Below are 21,110 nucleotides of genomic sequence, written 5' to 3'. Positions count from 1 at the left end.
CCCAGAATAAGACTGTCTGAAACAAAGTCAGGCTCCTCTTACCATGTGTGGACCTGTAGACAAGTTGGCACCTCTCAGAGTGGAACATTACCATAATATACTTACTATTAATGTGCTACTGACTTAAAGCATTAATGTGATTTTCAAAGGGACCTAATTTATTAATAAGACTCCAGTTTAAACCCAGGGGAAATTGAGTTCCAATAATAAAGGATGCTTAAGTTTTTCAAGGTACATGCAAATAATTTTCATGTTTTAGAGTACTAATATGAATCCATAGCAATTTATATATTCAAATCTCTTGTTTCTGTTCTTTAAAATTCACCTTTTTCTTTTCCATCTCCTCCCCCCTTTTAGCTATAATTTGACACAGAGGCAGGACAAAAGGAAAATATATACTCCTAGAAATTTACTAGAAATAACCTAAGTCTTGTGAACATTATACAATAATCTTTTAAATTAGAAGATTAAGAAAAATATACTTTTAAAATAACCTTCTTGAAGATTAAGAAAAAAATAAAGGTTAGTCCTTTTCTGTTTTAATATCTTTCCCAGCAAAAAATCAGAAATATTAGGATTATATACAAAATATATGTAAAATGAAAGACTGAATGCATCCTTTCTCCTGTTTTTCTTTACCCTATTTTCATCTCACACATAATACCTCTATTAAGCTGAAAAGATGTTTTGTCAGTTTTTATTTTTCATCAAGCACTCTCAATTAACATGGGACACAACTAAAAGTGCTGTCAGATGATATTAAAGATAGGCAAGATTCTAAGTGGACACAAATTGAAAATTTAATTATCTGACACCAGTATTATCAGTGTACCTCTGTCGTCCTTTTCTACTTCACAGGAAACAGCTGCCTAACCAATTATTCCTACCCATTTATGGAAACTCAAGATGTAGTTTCATAACAATGTAGTAACTGGATAACTGAGAGAGATCCTTTTTCTAGTTTACTTTAGGAAGCAAACCCTAAAAAAATTATTTAAAAATAATCATAACCTAAAAAATTTAAGTAAAAACAGTTTATTTTAGAAAATGATTTAATTTTAAATGTTATAGAAGGGACTTGAATTAGCTGTATCTAAATGGATTTACCTATTTGCTTTCCCCTATAGAAATGAAAAAAATAAAGATAAATAGATGTATTAACTGTAAAAATAGATGACCTTAGGAAAAATGGTTATTGCTTTTCCTAAGGAAATAAAACAGATTTTTCATCGAGTAAGAATTACACACTTTTGTGTGCATGTTATAAATACATTTATACATAAAATCACAACATTAAATAAATACAACTTCACCATGCGACTTAGTTGTAAGAAATATGTGTCCTTGGAAGTCCTGAGATTGGCATAGAAATAAATAACATTTCAAAGAAGAAACATTTAGAAAATCCTTTTTGATCTTAACACTGAATAAAAACCAGTGTGGGAGCAGGAGCAATTATACCTGATCTGAAAAGTTTTTTGTTGATTGCCATACTTATATTCTTAAGCCTGTCACATACAGTAATTTTATAAATCTCCTTTGCTCTTCGAATTTCTGCTTTGAAGGATAAGTAAACATGAGGGAGGAAAAGAGAAACTTTAAATGTTTTTGTTCTTCTATCACCTTTAGTAAACTTTCTATTCTATTACTCAGAGGATTTTGCATTTAGCAAGAGGTCACTTACAGAGGTAGAAAGACTCTTATTTTCTTTGAGACTCCATTGTTTTGCATAGTAAGAGACTTGATTGGATCTCCTCTTAGTCCCTTTTATCTCTAAACTTTATTATTAAAACTTAGAATAGAATATTACCACAGATCCAAAATATCTTACAGAAACACTTGCAGATACTAATATGAAAACTTACCTGAGAGAACAAAAAGGGAGACAAACACTGAAATCTGTGTGGATGAGATACTTTGGAGTATGAATGAAAAGTCATTGCTGTTGAATTCTCCTTTTCTACATCCAAACTAGTAAAACATAAATATATTTCAAGGGATTTCAAAACTGACTGGAACTAAAGTAATATTCATACACACTCATTCATATCACAGATGAGAAAACTGATTTGGTGGGGAGGATAAATGAATTAAGCCTGGGTCATGTCACTGGTCTTTTTATTAGTTCATTTATTCACTCATTTAAAAACCATTTAGGGAATATTATTGCACAGGACACTATGTTAAGCACTAGAGAACAAACAAAAATATGTCAAATACGTCATTGTCCCTGTCCAGAAGATTATTATATATTCTTGGGAGGAAAAAAAACAAATTCAAGCGGAAAAATGTCTCTATGGGAAATGCTGTTGAGTTTAAATCATAAAAACAAAAGGAAAAATTATTCATAATTAAAACAAAACTATTTTTGAATATATATATGTATATAAACATGAAAGAAAGAAAATTGTAAGTACATCAATTTTAGAAAGAATAAAAGTAGTTTAAAATGTTCCAACAAAGAACAGTCCAGTCCCAGATGCAATCCCTAGTGAAGTCTCATGAACACTTAAGGAAAGAAATACCAATTCTGTAAAACTCAGAAAATAGAAAAGGAGAAAAATAATTTGCAGCTCATTTGGTGAGGTCATTATTAACCTGTTACCAAAACTAGACACATACATCTGAAGAAATGAACATTACAGACCAATATCTTTCATGTGCATGAAAATCCTTAACAAAATATGCAGCAAGTCAAACCCTTAAGTACATAAAATGGCCAGTATGTCATAACCAAGTTGGACTTACCTCAATAATGCAAGATTGACTGAACATTCAAAACTCAATCAACATAATTAACCATAATCACATAAAGAAGAAAAAAACATGATCACTTCAGTAGATGCAGGAGTACATTTAACAAAATTCAGCATAAGGCACTTAAAAACTTGCAGCCACATACAACTAGAAGAGAACTTCCACAAACTGATAAAGGCCTTTAAATGAGAAACCTATAGCTAACCTCATGCATAAGGGTGAATATTTGGTACTTTCTCCCTCGGATTAGGAATGAAACAAGGATGTTTGCCCTCACCATTACCATTCATGTTACTGCAATAAGGAAATGAGTGACATAAAAGGTATAATGATTGAAAAGAAATAAGTAACAATGCCTCTATTTGTATAAGAAGCAATTGTTTACATAAAAAATCCTTAAGTCCTCCACAAAACAACCCTCTAAAAGTAATAGAATAATTTATCTACATTACAGGATATAAGGTTAATATGCAAAGCTTTTTCTTATTCTATATAATAACAAAGAAAAATAAAAATATTCTGTTTATGATAGTGCCCAAATAAGAAATAACTAATAATCAATTTAACAAAAATAAACAAGGTTATATATTGAAAATTATAACACATTATTGAGAAAAATGTAACATCTAAATAGATGGAGATATTCACTATGTTCATGAATAGAAAGTCAACATTCTTAATATGTTAATTTTTCTTACATTGATCCACAGAGTTAACACAATCTCAATCAAAATCTTAGCACTTTTTTTGTAGAAATTAATAAGTTGACTTTAAAATTTATGTAAAAATGCAAACAACTTAGAATAACCAAAATAATTTTTAAAAGACCAAAGTTTGAGGACATACATTAACTAATTAAGACAGCATGGCACTTGTGATATAATAAATATATCTAGAACAGAATAGGGAATCCAGATAAATACCCATACATACTGAAAGGAAAGGAGCGACACATAGCAGCAATTCACCGGAGAGTTCCGCTTTATTAGGGAAAGGTGCTGGGTTATACAGGAGGGGGCATGAATTGATTGAGGTGTCACTTCTACGGGGCTGGTGGCTGTTGGCTAGGTGCTGGGATTGGGAGGGGGGCGAGAGGTGATTGGGCTTCAGGTGGCACCGGCGGGAACTGAGGACCCCGAAGAGAAGCCGGAAGTTTGCCATCTTACTGGTGGGGACCCTTCATTCCCCCCTTTCTCCTCTATGGGTTTGTGGACGTTGCTTTCTCTCTGGCTGCTTCCTGCTGAACAGGGGCGGAGAAGGGAGTGAGGGCTTGAGGATTGGGAGGAAAGGGTTGATAGGACTCCCCGCAGTAAGGACGAGTAGATGTGGACTTCTTTAGGTTTGGAAATCAATGAAGGTTCCCTGTAACCATAGGTTGGCCAAGAGGATATGGGTGTCAGGAGCCAGGCGTCTATTGTTTCCAGGAACAGTTTCCAGTGGAGAGAGGGGTCCATCTCAGCGTGTGGTGAGGAGGTCACGTGAGTGTGAGGGATCTTCTGTGGCCAGAAGCTGGTAGTTCCTGAGTAAAAGCTGGTTGAAAGCTTGATTAGAGATTTTTCCGACTTGGGATTTGATGAACTTTATTATACAGGGTAAGAAGAGACAGGCGAGAAGAATGATTATTATGGGGCCTGCAATGGGCCAGAGCCAGGTGAGGAGAGGGTTTGTTAGTATTGACGAGAATGGGTTGGAATTGGAAGCAGAGTGGAGACTGGAGGCAAGGTCGGTGAGTTTGGTAATGTCAGTTTCTACAATGCCAGATTCGTTGATGTAATAGCAGCACTCTTCCCAGAGGAAGACGCAGGTGCCGCCCTTCTCGGCTGTAAGCAGATCTAGGGCCCGCCGGTTTTGAAGGGTGACTTTAGCTAGCGAAGTGACCTGTCTTTGGAGAGAGGCTAGAGAATCGGCAGTGGATGTCAGGGCTCCCTCAAGTTTGGCGTTGAGATCTCTAACTGCCTATAGAGAGTGACCCAAGGCTTCTCCCGAAAACCTTGCCCCAATGGCTGAGGTGATCAAAGAGCTACTGACCATGATGGGAAGGAAAACAGCTCTTTTTGTGCGCAAGGGCAAGGGAGGTTGGAGCTCAAGAAATTCTGCCATGCTGTAAAGTGTTAACTGTGGGATTAGAGTGACGAGAATGCAGGGTGTATCGGAGTTGAGAGGCAGTGAGTTGAAAAGACTGCTATTACACTAAAAGAAGTGTCCCGGTTGCGTAAAAGTCTTAGAGCCGGAGGTAGGGGTGTAGATAGAGAGGCAGCGAAGTGCGCTGGAGGGGGGTGGAATTGGGCCTACACAGTGGTGGATGGTGAGATTATCTGCGTATTCTGGTTCCCATAGGGGTATGTCTGCCAGGGGGCAGAGGGGTTGTCTTTCTGCATGGAAGGAGTAGTTGGAAATATTAAGGGGCACGGCGGCCAGCAGTGGGCGCTGTAGTGATGCGCACAAGAAACAATTGGCTGTGTTAAGGGTGTGGTTGAGAAAGATGGTGGTGTCCTGAATGAGCTGTAATGAAGAGTAGGAGAAATGGGAAGAGGGGCGGGGATAAGAAGATGAAGAGGCACTATCAAGAGTTTGGATAATGACTTTTTCGGAATGTCTGCTATCTGATGCAACTTGAGAGATCTGGGAATGAGAGGGAACATACTTTCAAGAGATATGAAGGGTACTGTGGAGGGTCTAGGACCCCCCGTAGTAAACTGAGGCTGTGACTCTGGCAGCCCATCGAGAGTCCCAGGGATCTGGGATTGATAAGGAGAATGAGCCGTTGGGATATTTCATGAAACGGTTGGAGGAGTAATACTGTGGGTACTGGAAGTTACCTATGTAGTGAATTGTGCAAGACTAGTAGGGACATCTCCCGTAGGTATCTGGCCATCGCCTGCAATAGGCTTGTTTTTGGTCATAGAGGAAGCAGAGGTAGGGAGAATAAGGGTAGCTGCTAGTGAACACTTCAGTGGAGGGAGGAAAGTGGAGGTATAAAGGCTCAGAGCAGCTTTTCAGAGGGCAGTCTGGTGTGGCAATGAGGGCAGTAACTTTTGTTTGATGCTGTGTGTAAGTCTGTCTGACTTTGAATCGCCATACAAAGGAGGCTGGGGTGGTGGGGAAGACAATAGGAATGAGGGAAAAAGCAAGAGAGCAGTAAAGGAGGAAAAAGTCATGATTCGGGTATGGATGGCAAAGGGGGTGAACAGGATTTTGGAGGAAAGAGGACAGTAAGGTCAGGAGTCTGGAGGGAGGGAGAGTCTGTAAACTTTTGTAGGTTAAGAGATCTTTTAGGTGATGTGGGGACAGAATGGTAAGGGGCGCTCTGAATGTCAGTTTATGAGCTTCTTTCTGCAAGAGCTGTCTAGCGGCTAATGCTCGTAGGCAGGGGGCCCATCCCTGAACTGTGGGGTCTAATTGCTTGGAGAGATAAGCTACTGGGGGGCAAAGGATGGGCCATAATATTGGCCTAGGACTCTTAGAGCTTGACTGGACCTCTCATGAATGTATAATGAGAAGGGCTTCGACAAATCAGGAAGATGGAGAGCTGGGGCTTCCACAAGGGCTTGACAGAGCTTAATGAAGGAGTGTCGGGGTGAGGAGGATAATGGTTTTTTAGGGGGGCTCTTGCTGAGGTTGTATAGGGGTCTTGCCAACAGGGTGCAGGGAGAAGTTAGGGATCTACGTTCTAAAATATCTAGCTAGGCTTAGAAAGGGCCTAGAAAGGAAAGGATTTTTGTCTTGGTTTTGGGAATGGGCAGGTCAGAGAGGAGCCATTTTCTGTCTAAGGTAATGGACTTTCTTTGTTGAGATAGAAGGAATCTGAGGTAAGTGATAGGAGGGGAAGAGATTTGAGCTTTGACGGGGGATACTCGGTAACTTCTGGAAGCTAGAAAGTTAAGTAGGGAGGCAGTGTCAAGTTGAGACTGTTCCCACGAGAGACTGCAGAGTAGAAGATTGTCTATGTATTATAAGGTGCACTTGGAGTGATCATGATGAAACTGTTTGAGGTCCTGAGCTAGGACCTGTCTAAAAATATGGGGACTATCTCGGAAGCTTTGGGCAAAACTGACCAAGTGAGTTGTTCAGAATGTCTTGTGTATGGGTCCGTCCAGGTGAAGATGAAAAAATCTTGGGAGCAGGGGTCTAGAGGGATAGAAAAATGGGTCTTTGAGATCTAGGACTGAGAAGTGGGATGCTGAGGTTGTATGGATTTGGAACTAAGGGATGGATAGGGACAATGGCTATGTTGATGAGGCGAAGGTCTTGGACAAGGCGGCAAGATCCATTGGTTTTTTTAACAGCTAATATGGGGGTATGTCTTTGAGATCTAGGACTGAGAAGTGGGATGCTGAGGCTGTATGGATTTGGAACTAAGGGATGGATAGGGACAATGGCTATGTTGATGAGGTGAAGGTTTTGGACAAGGCGGCAAGATCCGTTGGTTTTTTTAACAGCTAATATGGGGGTATTAAATGGGGAGTGAGTGGGTCTGCTTGAATGATGGGTTGGAGGCCTATGAGGGCTGAAGTGGTTAGGGGGTATTGGGCCTGACAGATATACTGAGAGGGGTCACATAATTTGATAGAGGCAGGGGGACATAGGGCCACGGAGGGGCTTGTAATGTCCCAAACTTTGGTATTTACAGGGTGTATGAGGGCAGAACCGGAGCTTTCATTGGGTAGAGGGGGGTCGTCGGCTATGAGGGCCATCAGAAAGGGAGTACTGGGGGCTGTGGGAGTGGATATAGTTATGGAAACGTGGAGGAGGGAAAGGATGTCTCGTCCTAGTAAAGGGATGGGACACTGGGGCATAACCAGGAAGGAGTGGGAAAAAGGTATGGGATTGTCTTGGATTGTGCATAAAAGGGTGGGTGGGGGGTTTAATGGGAAAATCTGTTTACCTCCTACTCTGACTATAGGAGTAATGGCTGGTGTGGTAGGGCCCCGGTATTCTCACAAGACTGAGAAGGTGGCTCCTGTATCTAGGAGGAAGGAGATGGGGTGACCGTCTACTGTTAAAGTAACCCTGGGCTCCTGTTTGGTGATGGAAATGGTCGGGCGAGAAGCCCCCGGGCCCCATCAATCTTCTTCTGCCAGCCCCACTATGGCGGGCTTAGGATGGGGGTTGTTCGTCCAGCCTCCCCTTCAGGTGGTTGGGCAATCAGACCCCCAGTGGCCCTTTTTGTGGCATCTGGGGCATGGGGTGGTAGGAGATCTGGGGGACGGGCACGCCCTTGACCAATGTCCCTCTTTTCTGCACTTGAAACAAGCTCTTGGGGGGGCTTGTTTGTAGAGGGGCACCCAAGTTGTGGTTTTATCAGCTGGGCCAACATCTGGAAATTGGCCTGATCAGCCTTTTGTTTACGGCATTCTTTCTCCTCCTCCCGCTTATGGAAGACTTTAAAGGCCACTGTTAGGATCTCAGTCTGTGGGGTAGCGGGGCCCTGTTTTAACTTTTTGAGTTTAGCTTTAATGTCGGGGTAGCCTTGAGCTAGGAAGTATGTCATAAGGACATGTCTTCCTTCAGGTGTTTCTGGGTCCAGGCTGGTATACTGTAATAGGGCTTGAGTGAGTCTGTCTAAGAACTCGGAGGGGATTTCATCTCTCTTTTGAATTATGTCTTGGAGCTTTTGAAAATTGACTACTTTACAAGCTGCCCTTTTTCAGACCTGCTATTAAGCAGGAGGTAAAAATATCTCGAGAGCGGAGACTCATGGCAGTGTTATAATTTCAGTGTGGGTCTTGTTCAGGGACAGCAGTGGGGCCAGGGGGATAGGTGGGGTCAGTCCTGTGGGTTTCAGTAGCCTGCATTTGGGCGAAGTCCTAAACTCGTCTACGCTCTTCAGGGAGGAGAGTATTGGCCAGGAGCATGAAAATGTCATGATGTGTGAGGCTGTAAGACTGGAGGGTCTATTGAAACTCCCTGATGTATGTCATGGGATCAGTGGAAAAGGAACTTAGGCGTTTCTCTAGTTAGGCTAAATCTCTTAAGGAGAAAGGGACGTGAACGCACACGATGCCTTCGGATCCTGTTACCTCCCGGAGGGGGGCGATAATTTTGGGAGGCTCTCGGAACTGAGTCTGAGGGGGACTGAAGGGTTCTGGCTCAGTCTGTGGGGGAGTGACGCGGTCTAGCTGTGCCTAGTCGAGCAGGTCCTGAAGTGCAGAAGGGGGGCAAAGAAAATAAAGAAAGATAGAATTGGACCCACATGTCGCCAGCTAGCAGCCCAGCTGCTTGCCTCTGCTGTTTTAGTTGGGCTTGAACTCATGACTCTGAGGTTAAGAGTCCCATGCTCTACTGAGCTACAGCAGGGCTCCAGTTAATTGCTTATGGAATGCATTGTTTTCTATTCCTGCCACATCGGCAAGTGGGGGAAGGGCATAGCTAGAAGCAGGGGCGGTGTTTCTACACATCTTCAAGGTCTCCCTATTTTCAGAGTGAGGAGTCTTGGAAAGATATGTTTTTGTGGACAGATAACTTCTAAGGACTGCACCGGTTGTTCTCTAGCTTGTGCTTTCCCATGCTGCGTTCAGACATGGGGGAAGGTGCTTTCCCATTCTCTCTACAAACATGTGAGAAGACAAAGGTGGTCCCTAACAGGGGAGAAACAGGTGATGAGGGCAAAGACGGAGGAGGCCCCTGGGACCTAGTTAAAGGGGGGCTGAAAGGCTCAGGCTTAATCTGCAGGGAATGAAGGTGGAGGAGGTGAGATGGGGGAGGAGATGGTTGGGGAGGAAGGGAGAAGGGCTGTTGTAGGAGAAGAAGGGCAAGGGAGTGAAGGGGAGGCTTCTGTGGGGGCGGCGGCTTGCAGGCTAGGAGAACTTGGGAGGGGGCAGGGAGAGGAGGAGGTGGAAAGCTTGTTATAGGGAATCTCCTTCCATTTTTTCAGGCGCTGGCAGTAGTTAAAAAGATCGCGAGTGATGTTAGGATCAAGAGTTCCCCCTGCAGGCCATTGGTTGTTATTGTCTAGGGGGTATGTCAGCCAATCTTGGGAGCAATATTTACGGAGAAGTTTTGGTTTTATATCAGGCATCAGGGAGAGGGTAGCCAGATGCTTAAGCAGGGATTCAAGAGGTGAACTTTCAGGGAGGGATGAGGAGGCTCCCATGGCTAAAGGACAGAGAAGGAGACAAACAGGGGAAGACGAACAGAGATCCTCGGACTGGAAGCAGACCACAAGGAGACAAAGGGCGTCCCCGATGATCCTTGGTGGTCTGTGGAAACTCGTATATGAGTCGGAATTTCTTGGGAAGTGTGGGTCGTCACCCAGACTTCCCTAAGAAGGCAGAGTGCCGGAGTCACGAGGTACCTAGCGCTAGGCATTTTCGGCGGACGGAGCAGAAGGAGGAGGGGGGGAAAAGGGAGCGTTCTCATCCACAAAGGAGTCACCTCGTTTATGGCTGTTGGAGAGGGGTGCCTGAGAGTCCGCCGCAGCCGTAAAGGCTTGAGGCGGGGATTTATGGCTTTTGGAGGAGGGGCCTGATGGTCCGCTGCAGCCGTGAAGGCCTGAGGCGGGGAGCGTTCCCTCCTCATCCCCGAGCGTCAGGGCCTTGCCGGACGATCACGGTCAATGGCACTGCGATAGCTCGGGGAAGAGTGGCCCACTCCGGGGGGAAAACTTACCTAAAGGCCAGAGAGGAGTGGTGAGTGTTATGAGCCAGCGCCGGAAAAAGAGGACGAGGGCAAGCTGCTGCTGGTGTCGCGGGGAAGACGGGGCCCAGTTGGGGTGTCCCATCTCCCGGGTTTTGGCACCAATGAAAGGAAAGGAGCGACACATAGCAGCAATTCACCGGAGAGTTCCGCTTTATTAGGGAAAGGTGCTGGGTTATATAGGAGGGGGCATGAATTGATTGAGGTGTCACTTCTACGGGGCTGGTGGCTGTTGGCTAGGTGCTGGGATTGGGAGGGGGGCGAGAGGTGATTGGGCTTCAGGTGGCGCCGGCGGGAACTGAGGACCCGGAAGAGAAGCCGGAAGTTTGCCATCTTACTGGTGGGGACCCTTCATGTAGAACTTGGGGGTTATCAATCCACTGTAGCTCAGAAAACACTACCCAATGAGATGAAAACCACAGGATATTAATGAACCAGCTTTATGAAGATGACTGAAGGATTAGCCCCTACAAAGACCCAGAGATGGGAAAAGCCTTAGTAGATTGTCAAGCTAAAAACTATGGCTGGCACTTAATGTGAAAAAAAAGGAGAGTGGTTTACAGCAAGATTGACATGCCAGGCTAGAACCAGATCATTGTAACCATGATAGGGAGCCTTGTACAAGGAAGCCTTGTAACCATGATAAGGAATTCAGGTTTTATGCTTAAAATGAAGAGCAATCATTGAAATATTTATACAATAAAAAAGAAAAGAACTGATACATAATTTTTAAAGATGAAAGTAGGCAGTAATGACAACAGAGTGGAGAGGCATCAAAGTAGAAGAAATCAGTCTTTTAGAAGGCTACTGCAGTAGTGTGTGTAAGAAATGATGCAAGCTTAATGAGCAATAAACAGAAAGGAAGACATGGTTATACCCATTTCTGTAACATCTGTATTTTCATTATAAACATCCTTATAATTATAATTAGTTATCTCCTTATTTTTTATCTGACTAATTGCTAAATACTTAGGATCCTAAAATTAAAGTATTTGCCAAGATTTTTACACTTTACCAATGATTGCTGAACCATTATTCACAAACATTTCTCAAGAAGGTAGGCTAATTTCAGTTAACTGTGAGGAGTGCAGGGAAACCATGCAGTAAGCCATGGATTTTCTGTAAGAGATCCTTTAACTTCATGCCACTCAGTGTATGATTTGTGCTAAGGGCCTCAAGGTTTGAGTATAGTATTCAATCTCTCACAACTATGTACAAAATAGAAATACCCGGATAACAGCGACGCATCTTTCTAAACTCAAATGGGCTTAGATGTTGGAATAACCTGCAGCTATGTTAAGGAGACCTATAACTTGGTTCACTAGTTTGTTTTAGTAGACAGCCTTGTGGGTCCCGTTTCCCATTTAGAAGACATTTAGCCTCAGATCTCTGCTACAATAGCAGCAGTAGCTGAAATGCTAAGCAAATGGTTCCTTATAGAAGAAAGTATATAGTGTAGGCTAATCCCATTTTGTGTGCCTGAGAACTATCAAAGGAGAGTGCATTGTCAAATAGCGTGATACATATACCATAAATATGTGTTGCATTGAATGACCCTCTATTATTTTTCCACTGTAATTTCTGAGATATTTATAGAATAAAACATCTAACCTGATGCCCAATAAAGGGAAAAGTGAAGTCATAACTGCGTAGTGGTAGCGTGGTGAGGCAGAAGGAGATGTGGGAGCACTCTGGTTTAATTCCTGCCCCTTCCACTTCCAGCTGTGTGACCAGGGGCAATCACAGCATGCTATCTGGAGCTAAATTTTCTCACCCACACAACAAAAATATTAACGGTGTCCTAACTCCCAAAGCTGTCAGAATGATCAAATAAGATGTTGCATATAAAAGAATTTGAAAACTCAGTTATTGTTGTTAACTTTCACTACCAGTATTCTGCTTTTGCCTATAGTAAACTGTTTGAATTTCATTTTTCCATAAGCCTTAGAGGAAATGATTCAAATACTTAATTCAATCCATTTAATCTTGTGTACATTCTAAAAGCATGCATTTTTAAATGATACCACATAGCTATGTAACACATCATCAGGATCCCTTTCTGAGTCCCTGGACTTTAATAGTTTGAAAAAAGAAAACCTTTGTCATCACTGTTCTGGGAAGTAAGTGAAATTCTCAACTTAGAAGGTCATAAAGAGGGATTTCTTTGGATTTTTTTGGAGAAGAGTGAGCAGCCAGTCAGTAGTAGTTGCATTTTAGACTCCACTCTTCTTTCTCTGATGCACACATTTTCCTGATTTTCTCAGGACAGAGATGAATATGCCAAGTGCACATTTCAGACTGCTGTATTTCACAATTCCTGAAGAGGCGCTTTCATCTTGGGGCTTCAGAAAGCTAAAGAAATGATTATTTGATGTCAGAAGGCAACACTGTCTCTCATTCCTCCTCTTTCCACAGAGGGCAGAGATCCTGCTTTCCTCTAGGAAAAGACAGTAAGGGAGTGAACACTTGTAGCTTCTCCCTCTACTCCCCACTTATTTTTTAACATTGTAGCTCAGGTTATTAATATGCCTTGGTCCAAATACTATGCTAGTGCCTGAGGCTTCAAAGCAGAGGAACATGTCCCATTCCTACACTTTTCACATATAGGTAAAAATACAATGACTCCTGTTCTAAAATTCACACATACATTAACTCACTTAATTTTCCCCAAAACGCTATGAAATATGTAATTAATCATCTCCATTTTATATAGAAGGAAACTGAAGCAAGGAGATGCTAAGTGATTTGCAGTCTTACAGCTAGTACATAGAGAAAGCAGAAACTACACCTGGTTCAGAGACTCTCTCTTTCTCCTTTGAGCTTGGTGGCTTATCCATTTATCAAGTAACATGTTTGGTGAACTGCCTGATCCTCCACAAAGCTTGCTGATACAAGTACAGACGTACTTCATTTTATTGCACTTTGCTTTATTGCCCTTTGCGGATACTGTATTTTTTACAAATAGAAGGTTTTTGGCAACCCTGAATTGAGCAAGTCTGCCAGCACCATTTTCCCAACAGCATTTGCTTACTTTGTGTCTTTGTGTCATATTTTAGTAACTCTCATAATATTTCAAACTTTTTCATCATTATTATGTTTGTTATGGCTATCTGTGTTCAGTAATCTTTGATGTCACTATTGTAATTGGTTTGGGGCACCACAAACAGCAACTATATACAACAGTCAACTTAATTGGTAAATGTTGTTCATGTGCTGACTGTTCTACCAAATGACTATTCCCCCACTGCTCTCTCTCTATCTGCTTGGGCTCCCTATTCCCTGAGATGCAGCAGTATTGACATCAGGCCAATTAACAACCCTATAGTAGCCTATAGTGTTTCAGCTGAAAGAAAAAGTCACACACCTCCCACTTTAAATCAAAAGCTAGAAACGATGAAGCTTAGTGAGGAAGGCATGTCAAAAGCCATGATAGGCTGAAAGGTGGGCCGCTTCTGCCAGTTGGCTAAATTGTTTATGCAGAGGAAAAGTTCTTGAAGGAAATTAAAAGTCCTACTCCAGTGAAGACATGAATGACAAAGTGAAACAGCCTTATTGTTGAAATGGAGAAAGTTTTAGTGCTCTGGACAGATCAAACCAGTGAAAACATTCCCTTACAGAAAAGCATAATCCAGAGCAAGGCCCTAACTTTCTTCAATTCTATAAAGGCTGAGAGAGATGAGGAAGCTGCAAAAGAAAAGTTTGAAGCTAGCAAAGGTTGGTTCATGAGGTTTAAGGAAAGAAGCCATTTCCATACAAAAGTGCAACCTTAAAAATGCGAGTGCTCATGTAGAAGCTACAGCAAGTTACCCAGAAGATCTAGCTCACCTCATTAATGAAGTTGTTTATCCTTAAGAGCCACTTTTGTCATTATAGATGAAGCACCTTCTATTGGAAAAATATACTAGTTAGGACTTCCACAGCTAGAGAAAGGAAGTCAATCAATGACTACCTTCAAAGTTTCAAAGCTTCAAAGCTTCTCTTGTTAATACAACTGGCAACTGGCAACTTGAAGTTGAAGCCTATGATCATTTATCATTCCAAAAATTCTGGGGCCCTAAGAATTATGCTAGATCTACTCTGCTTGTATTCCAGAACAAAAAAACTTGGATGACTGCACAAAAAAATTCCTTTCAGAATATTACAGCTCATTGACAATGCACCTGGTCCCCCAAAAGCTCTGAGAGAGTTGCACAATGAGCTTAATGTTGCTTTCGTGCCTGTTAATACAACATTCATTCTGCAATTCCCAAGGTTGAGCCTTCCATCAGGCAGCAGAGCCAGCTGGAGGAGATAAGGGGCAAAGCACCCAGACTGCCAAGCAGTGAAGAGAGATGGACACAGGTTGCACGGCAGCCCACTACACCTGCCCGGCTTCTTCCTGCACCACTATGGAATCCTTTGCAGAATGGTACACATATATAATGGTTTCAAACAAACACTTGCATCATTGACTCTGTGCAGGATGTCACTCAATCAGTTTGAGTTTGCTTTATTTTATTTTATATATGTATTTTTTGGTATCCTGTACATTGCAATGGGTGTGAAGATAGTATTTTAATATTTGTACAAAGTTTAATTTAATTTTAATTGTTCTATGTATATAGCTGCATTTCTAAATAATAATTAAGAAAAAAAGTTCTTACAAAAAAAAAAAGAAAAAAAAACCAAGCTGTTATTTAGACTTTTAGGTCTTATTCTGTAAAAAATACTTTCTGTAAATCTTTAGCTGCCATAGACACTGATTCCTCTGATGGTACTGGGCTAAGTGAATTGAAAACTTTTTGGAAAGAATTTACCTTTCTAGCTGTCATTAAGAACATCTGTTGATTCATGGGAAAAGATCAAAATAAAAATATTAACAGTATTTTGGAAGTTGATTCCAACCCTCACAGATGACTTTGAAGGCTTCAGTGCTTCAGTGGAGGAAGTCACTGCAGATGTGGTCAAAATAGAACTAGAGTTAGAAGTGGAGCCTGAAGATGTGACTGAATTGCTTGAATCTCATGATAAAACTTGAACAGTGAGAAGTTGCTTTCTTAAGTTGCAAAGAAAGTGGTTTCTCTTGAGATAGAATCTACCCTGGTGAAAATGCTACAAAGATTGTTGAAATGACAGCAAAGGATTTACAATATTATAGAAACTTAGCTGATAAAGCAGCGACAGGGTTTGAGGGGACTGACTGCACTTTTGAAAGAAGCTCTTCTGTGGGTAAAATGCTATCAAAAGACATCACAAGTACAGTGAAACTCTCATGAAATGAAGAGTCAGTCGATGCAGAAAACTTTACTGTTATTGTATATTAAGAAATTTCCACAGTCACCTCAACCTTCAGCCACCACTACTGTGATCAGTCAGCAGCCATCAACATGGAAGCAAGGTCCTCCACCAGCAGAAAGATTATGACTCACTGAAAGCTCACATAATGGTTAGCATTATTTAGCAATACAGTACTTTTTAATTAAGGTATGAACACTTTTTAGACAAAATGCTATTGCACACTTAATCGACTACAGTTCAGTGTAAACATGACTTTTATGTGCACTGGGAAACCAAAAAATCCATTTGACTCACTTTATTGCAGTATTTGCTGTGTAATAGTGGTCTGGAATCAGACCCACAATATCTCAAGGTATGCCTGTATTTGTACCTACGATGCAAGGGAGATTTGAGGAGGAAGAAGGTAATCTCCCACATTTTGGTCTTAGATTGCTGCCACCATCTATAATATAGCATTACCAGGAATTATCAGCCCATCAAGAATAAAACCAATATTGGAATCCTCATTTGGCATCTTGTATCTCTCCCTTTGTCTGCAAAACCCTGGCAGGGAGGAACCTTTAATAGGGCCCTCCAGTGGCTAGAAAATTAGAGGAGAAAATTGAACTCATGAAGTAAAAACCATTTTGATCTTACACACACACACACTCACATATGCACCCACCCACCCACATACATACATACACCCCATACACAGAGTAAATTACAAATGTACATTTGTTTATTGAACATGAAATGACAGTCAATTATCATGGTAGTAAGTAGTGTCCCATCCTGTCCAGGTCTTATTTCTCTTTGTTGGTTTATTTCTCTGTTCGTTTGTTTTTCATTTAGACTGTGTTTATCTAATTCATGCTAAACTATACATTTCTATATCCAATCCAGAATGGTCAGAGGAAATGAGTATCTTGACTTCAAGTTTTACATATTAAAGAGAATTTGCATATATATATATATGATTTTATAGATATATAATATTTGTATCTAATTTAATATATATGAAACTCATATGTATTTAAATTCAAACTTTAAATAGAAACAAACAAATATTAATCATGTTCAGGTTTTCTACATAACCACAAAAGCCAAATAAGTTTAATAATACTGTTATGGCCAGTTTTGTAGATTATAGATTATAAATTAAGAATTATAGATTAAGCCTAGAAAGATTACTCTTTTGCTTAAGAGTATACTAGTAGTAAATGGTGGGGCCCAAGATTCCAATCTGTGTGGATACCAAAGACTATCCAGCATTACCACAGTAACACAGACTTTATTTTAGCTGCTATTATTCTTATTTAATACTTTGTGGTGATATGAACTGCCAAAACCTTCAAAATGCAAATCTCATCTGGAATGTCATATATAGACAGCATATTTAGGGCTGATAACTATCTGGAAGACTTTCCTTCATAGGTGAAATGTAACTGTCTTTACAGTTGTTTACTGTCTTTCAAGTTTAACCTTTTCTTGTTGGGCTGGAGTAAATAACTGTTTACTTTAAAAAATGCTGCTGCCCCAGAATTTGGTAAGGTAAATACTACATGGCTCTTGTGTGTATACATTACATAGAAGGTACCTGACTTCCTGTGGTATTTCATATTTGTGGTACCAGTCAATGTCTTTCAAGTCTGATGCTTTCCTGGGGAAATAAAATGTTGAGCTAAGCACAGAGGGCCTTTTAAAAAGTCATTTTTAGTCACATATCTAAAATTATCCAGAAACCCAAGCTATGCTTGTCAAAGAGGCTTAATACAAAAGGTGAAGAAAATAAAGGACTCTTAATGCAAGTTCCTTTCAAATATCAACTTCAAAATGACAAAATGCCTTTCCTTTGTTGTTATTTTTAATTTAAAATAAAAGCTCTATGAGGATAGTAGTTACCACATGGAACAAAACCAAAATCACATATCAATCCTCAAAGTGTTTAGGGAAAAGGTTGTAACTCAATTTTTGAGGGGCCCCTTTCAAAAAATGCAAAATTTTGGTAAGAAATAGCAGAAGAGAATCTAGTTCTCAGAAACCTCTGGTCTTTTTATAGTAATTACAAAGCAATTATAATTTTTGAAAGACTATAACTGATACTCTGATGTATTTGTCATTGCAACAGACACACATCTTCCCTGAACTAAGACCGTCATACTATTTAAAACAGGCCACCAACTGAACATTTCATGATCACAGCTTTCAACTGCTTCTGATTTAGGCTGAATTGGAACCAGTGACCTAGGAGCAAACAGTGTCATATTCCATTACTAAATGTCTTAGCCAGCCATTTACCCTGAGTTTTTTTTTTCCTTAATCATTTTTATTAGCAGTGTTCCCATTTTTACCATCAGACAATTTGAAAGCTCTCCAGAATGTGCACTGACACAAATTATAGCTATTGTTTACACTACATTCTTATAAAGACAGACTATCCCCAAGTGTAAGATTCACCTTGAGTTATGCCAGCTGCCTACCTCTTTCAGTATTTGTTCTTCTTTTATTCTCTGTTATAGTCTCTAAATGACATTAGATGTGTTTAGAATGACAAGTACCTCCTCTGCTCCATAAGTGAAGGTGAATTTAAGAAGGAGCCAATAAACACCTGTCCATCGTAACCAGGGAAAGCTGACCCCAGGTGTAGAGCTATGTAAATTGATCCAGAAATAACTACTTTAATTTTTTTTAATTTCACCCATAGCTTTTAAGAGCTTTATAGTGTGCAATGTAAAAAATCATTCATGTTCCTTCATATTATATCAGCTAACTAATATGAAAATATAAGAACAGAGACTGGTGCTTCTTTTTCCTTTGGGCGCTAAATACTTTTCTGTAGAGTTACATTTCTTGAAATGCCTGACCTGTCCACAGTGATCTGTGAAATAGAATGCCTAGATAGAAAAGGAGGTAAATCAATATTGCTTTAACAGAGAAAGCTTCATGAAGACGTATGGGTCCATAATTAAACATAACAAACATTTCCCACGGACAGAGCTCTCTAATTCAACAAAAGCAAACTCACATTCCCTTGAGCTTCACCCTGATGAGAACTTTTTAACTTTGGAGTGCTATAAAGGGATTTAAAGGAAAATTCTGATTGCTATTTACAGAAAATGATAGGCACCCAGCTTAGAGATAAACCTGAACCTAAAGCGAATATGTTGAGAAGAAATGGCGTGGACAGTATACCCGTGAAGAAGGGTGTACCCAGGCAGACAGCTTGCTTTGGTCTTAGTATTGAGGCTTCATTTTTTCCACAGCTCCTGTAGTTAGTGTGCACTGCAGTTCCCTAACAAAGTTTAAAAAAGGGATTTTTCTTATAACCAAACACATAAAGATGAAGATATAAAAACAATGTGTTATTTTATGGATAATTTATACCAACAGATTTCTTATAATTAATGTTATTTGGGTCTGTATTACATAGATATATTGATTCCATAACTGGCATTTCTTAGTTTGGGTCCCTCAGAAGCAGAGGCTAAAGCAAATATTTAGACATAACTTAAATTTGGGAAGTGATCTTAGGGAACACAGTGAAGGAATGAACAAATGAGAAATAAAAAAGGAAAGCCAATGAAATTTTATTAATGAGTTGGTTACTGCTGTGGAAAACTGGAGCTCAATCCTGGAGCCTCTAAGCGATTTTGTAGAATTATTTCACCAAGAGAGGGAAATGCCAAGCTAAATACCCACTGCTATTCATTGGTTGAGAGGCGCTCCTAGGAGCATTAATTCCCTGCCAAGCACACGCCCTGGGCCAAAGGTTGACCCCAGGAAAAGGGCAGCAGAAAGAAAATCTGTGTGCCAGAATAGAATCTGACTTCAGAGATGGGCTGAGGAATCTGAGAGGGGTGCCAAGAGGGTCCCCTGCAATGCATATGGAAAACCCTCAAGCAGGGGAGAGCAGTACCAAGTAGACAACTCTAGATTGTCTTTTTAAAAACGGAAAGAACACTCAGCAGTAGCTATAAAAGAGGATCACAAGCTCTCATTTTCTCAACGTCATTATCTCTATTTACTGTTTTGATGGGTAACAACCCTCCCTGAAGAGAAACTTCTCTTTAACACTTTCTTCTTTACAACATATATTAGAGTCAGAATGTTTGTAGCTCACTAAATACTGCTGCCAAACTGTCAAGCTCTATTTTCAAAGGTGGTTCATTTTCTAAAGATATATGACTTCCAGGAGGTTTGAAGTGATTTAAACCAGCACACACAGTGCCAGTGTTCAGGGCTCAGTTCCCTGTCTTTGGAGTTTAAGGGGAGTAGGTAGGGCTGTTTGGTCTGCTAGGACAGTTCAGATAGGGTTGAGCAAAGTTTCAGGGCTCAGACAGACATCAGTGCTACTGTGTGAACTATGAGTGAGAGTCTGACCTCTGTGGAATGGAAGTCCTTTTTGTATAATGTGTGAATGAACTGCAATGCCGTTCCACAACATTGGTGATGTGGTGTGGCGTGCCTGTGATGGTCTGGGACACTGGCGTGTCTCCCGCACGGCTCCTGGGAAGCCTGCTCTGGTGGTTACCACCTGGCTGGAGAGCCGACAGTCACTCACCGCAGACTTCAGTCAGGCCCACCAAGCCATCGCTCCTCGCCCCTGCAGCAGCCCACCTGGCTCTTTCTGGGTTAGAGCACTCACTTGGTTTCTTCCATTGGTTCTTGGGACTTTAATTTCTTGTGATGTGGAGGAGGGAGTCTGACACTACTGTTCTTCTTCCCACTCTGTTTTTATGGTAAAACTTCATCTCTGGAGATTTTAGGACTTAAACATTTGGGCCTCACCTGGTGCAGCTCTTGTAAATCCAAAACCTTAACTTCAAAGCCTGAATTTGGAAAATTATAACACCAAGAACTGCTCTCCTTTCTCAGATTCTACTGTGGCATCCATGACCTGATCCAGGTCATTAGCATGGCCCAGCTAGCTGAGCTGTAGGTTGGCCCATTAGACACCAAAAAGGAAAATTTCAAATAATATTCCAGAGTGTTATTCTCCCATAAATGTCACCTATGGCCTGGAATCATCAGCAATTTCTATATACATTATAAGTATTATGTAATAACAGTAAGTATATAAACAGGCATACATTGAAATGGTTTTCATTGGGAGTTTTAATTGTTATGTGTCTTAGCTGCTAATATGATTTAGACGTTAACTTTATTTCGATGAGCCAATAATGGTACTTAAAAAATGTACTTGAAATGAAAGCCCATGCATAACTTTGATAAAAATGGTGATATATTTCCTTTCTTAGTTGTAGATAATATATAGGTTTGCAAATTTGTTTTCACTACACTGTTAGTACAAAATATGTGGCTTGTTAGTTTTTCTATTAAATTATTTGATCTTCTTCACAACCCCCTTCCCTCCATATATACTATCATATGCCATGAGCAAAACAAAACTAAACTTTGTATAATACCTGCTGCTTACCCTATAATTTAAACAGCATCAT

Source organism: Manis javanica, chromosome 5, assembly GCF_040802235.1.
Source record: "Manis javanica isolate MJ-LG chromosome 5, MJ_LKY, whole genome shotgun sequence".
NCBI classification, from domain to species: Eukaryota; Metazoa; Chordata; class Mammalia; order Pholidota; family Manidae; genus Manis; species Manis javanica.
This window is presented reverse-complemented; position numbering follows the sequence as displayed.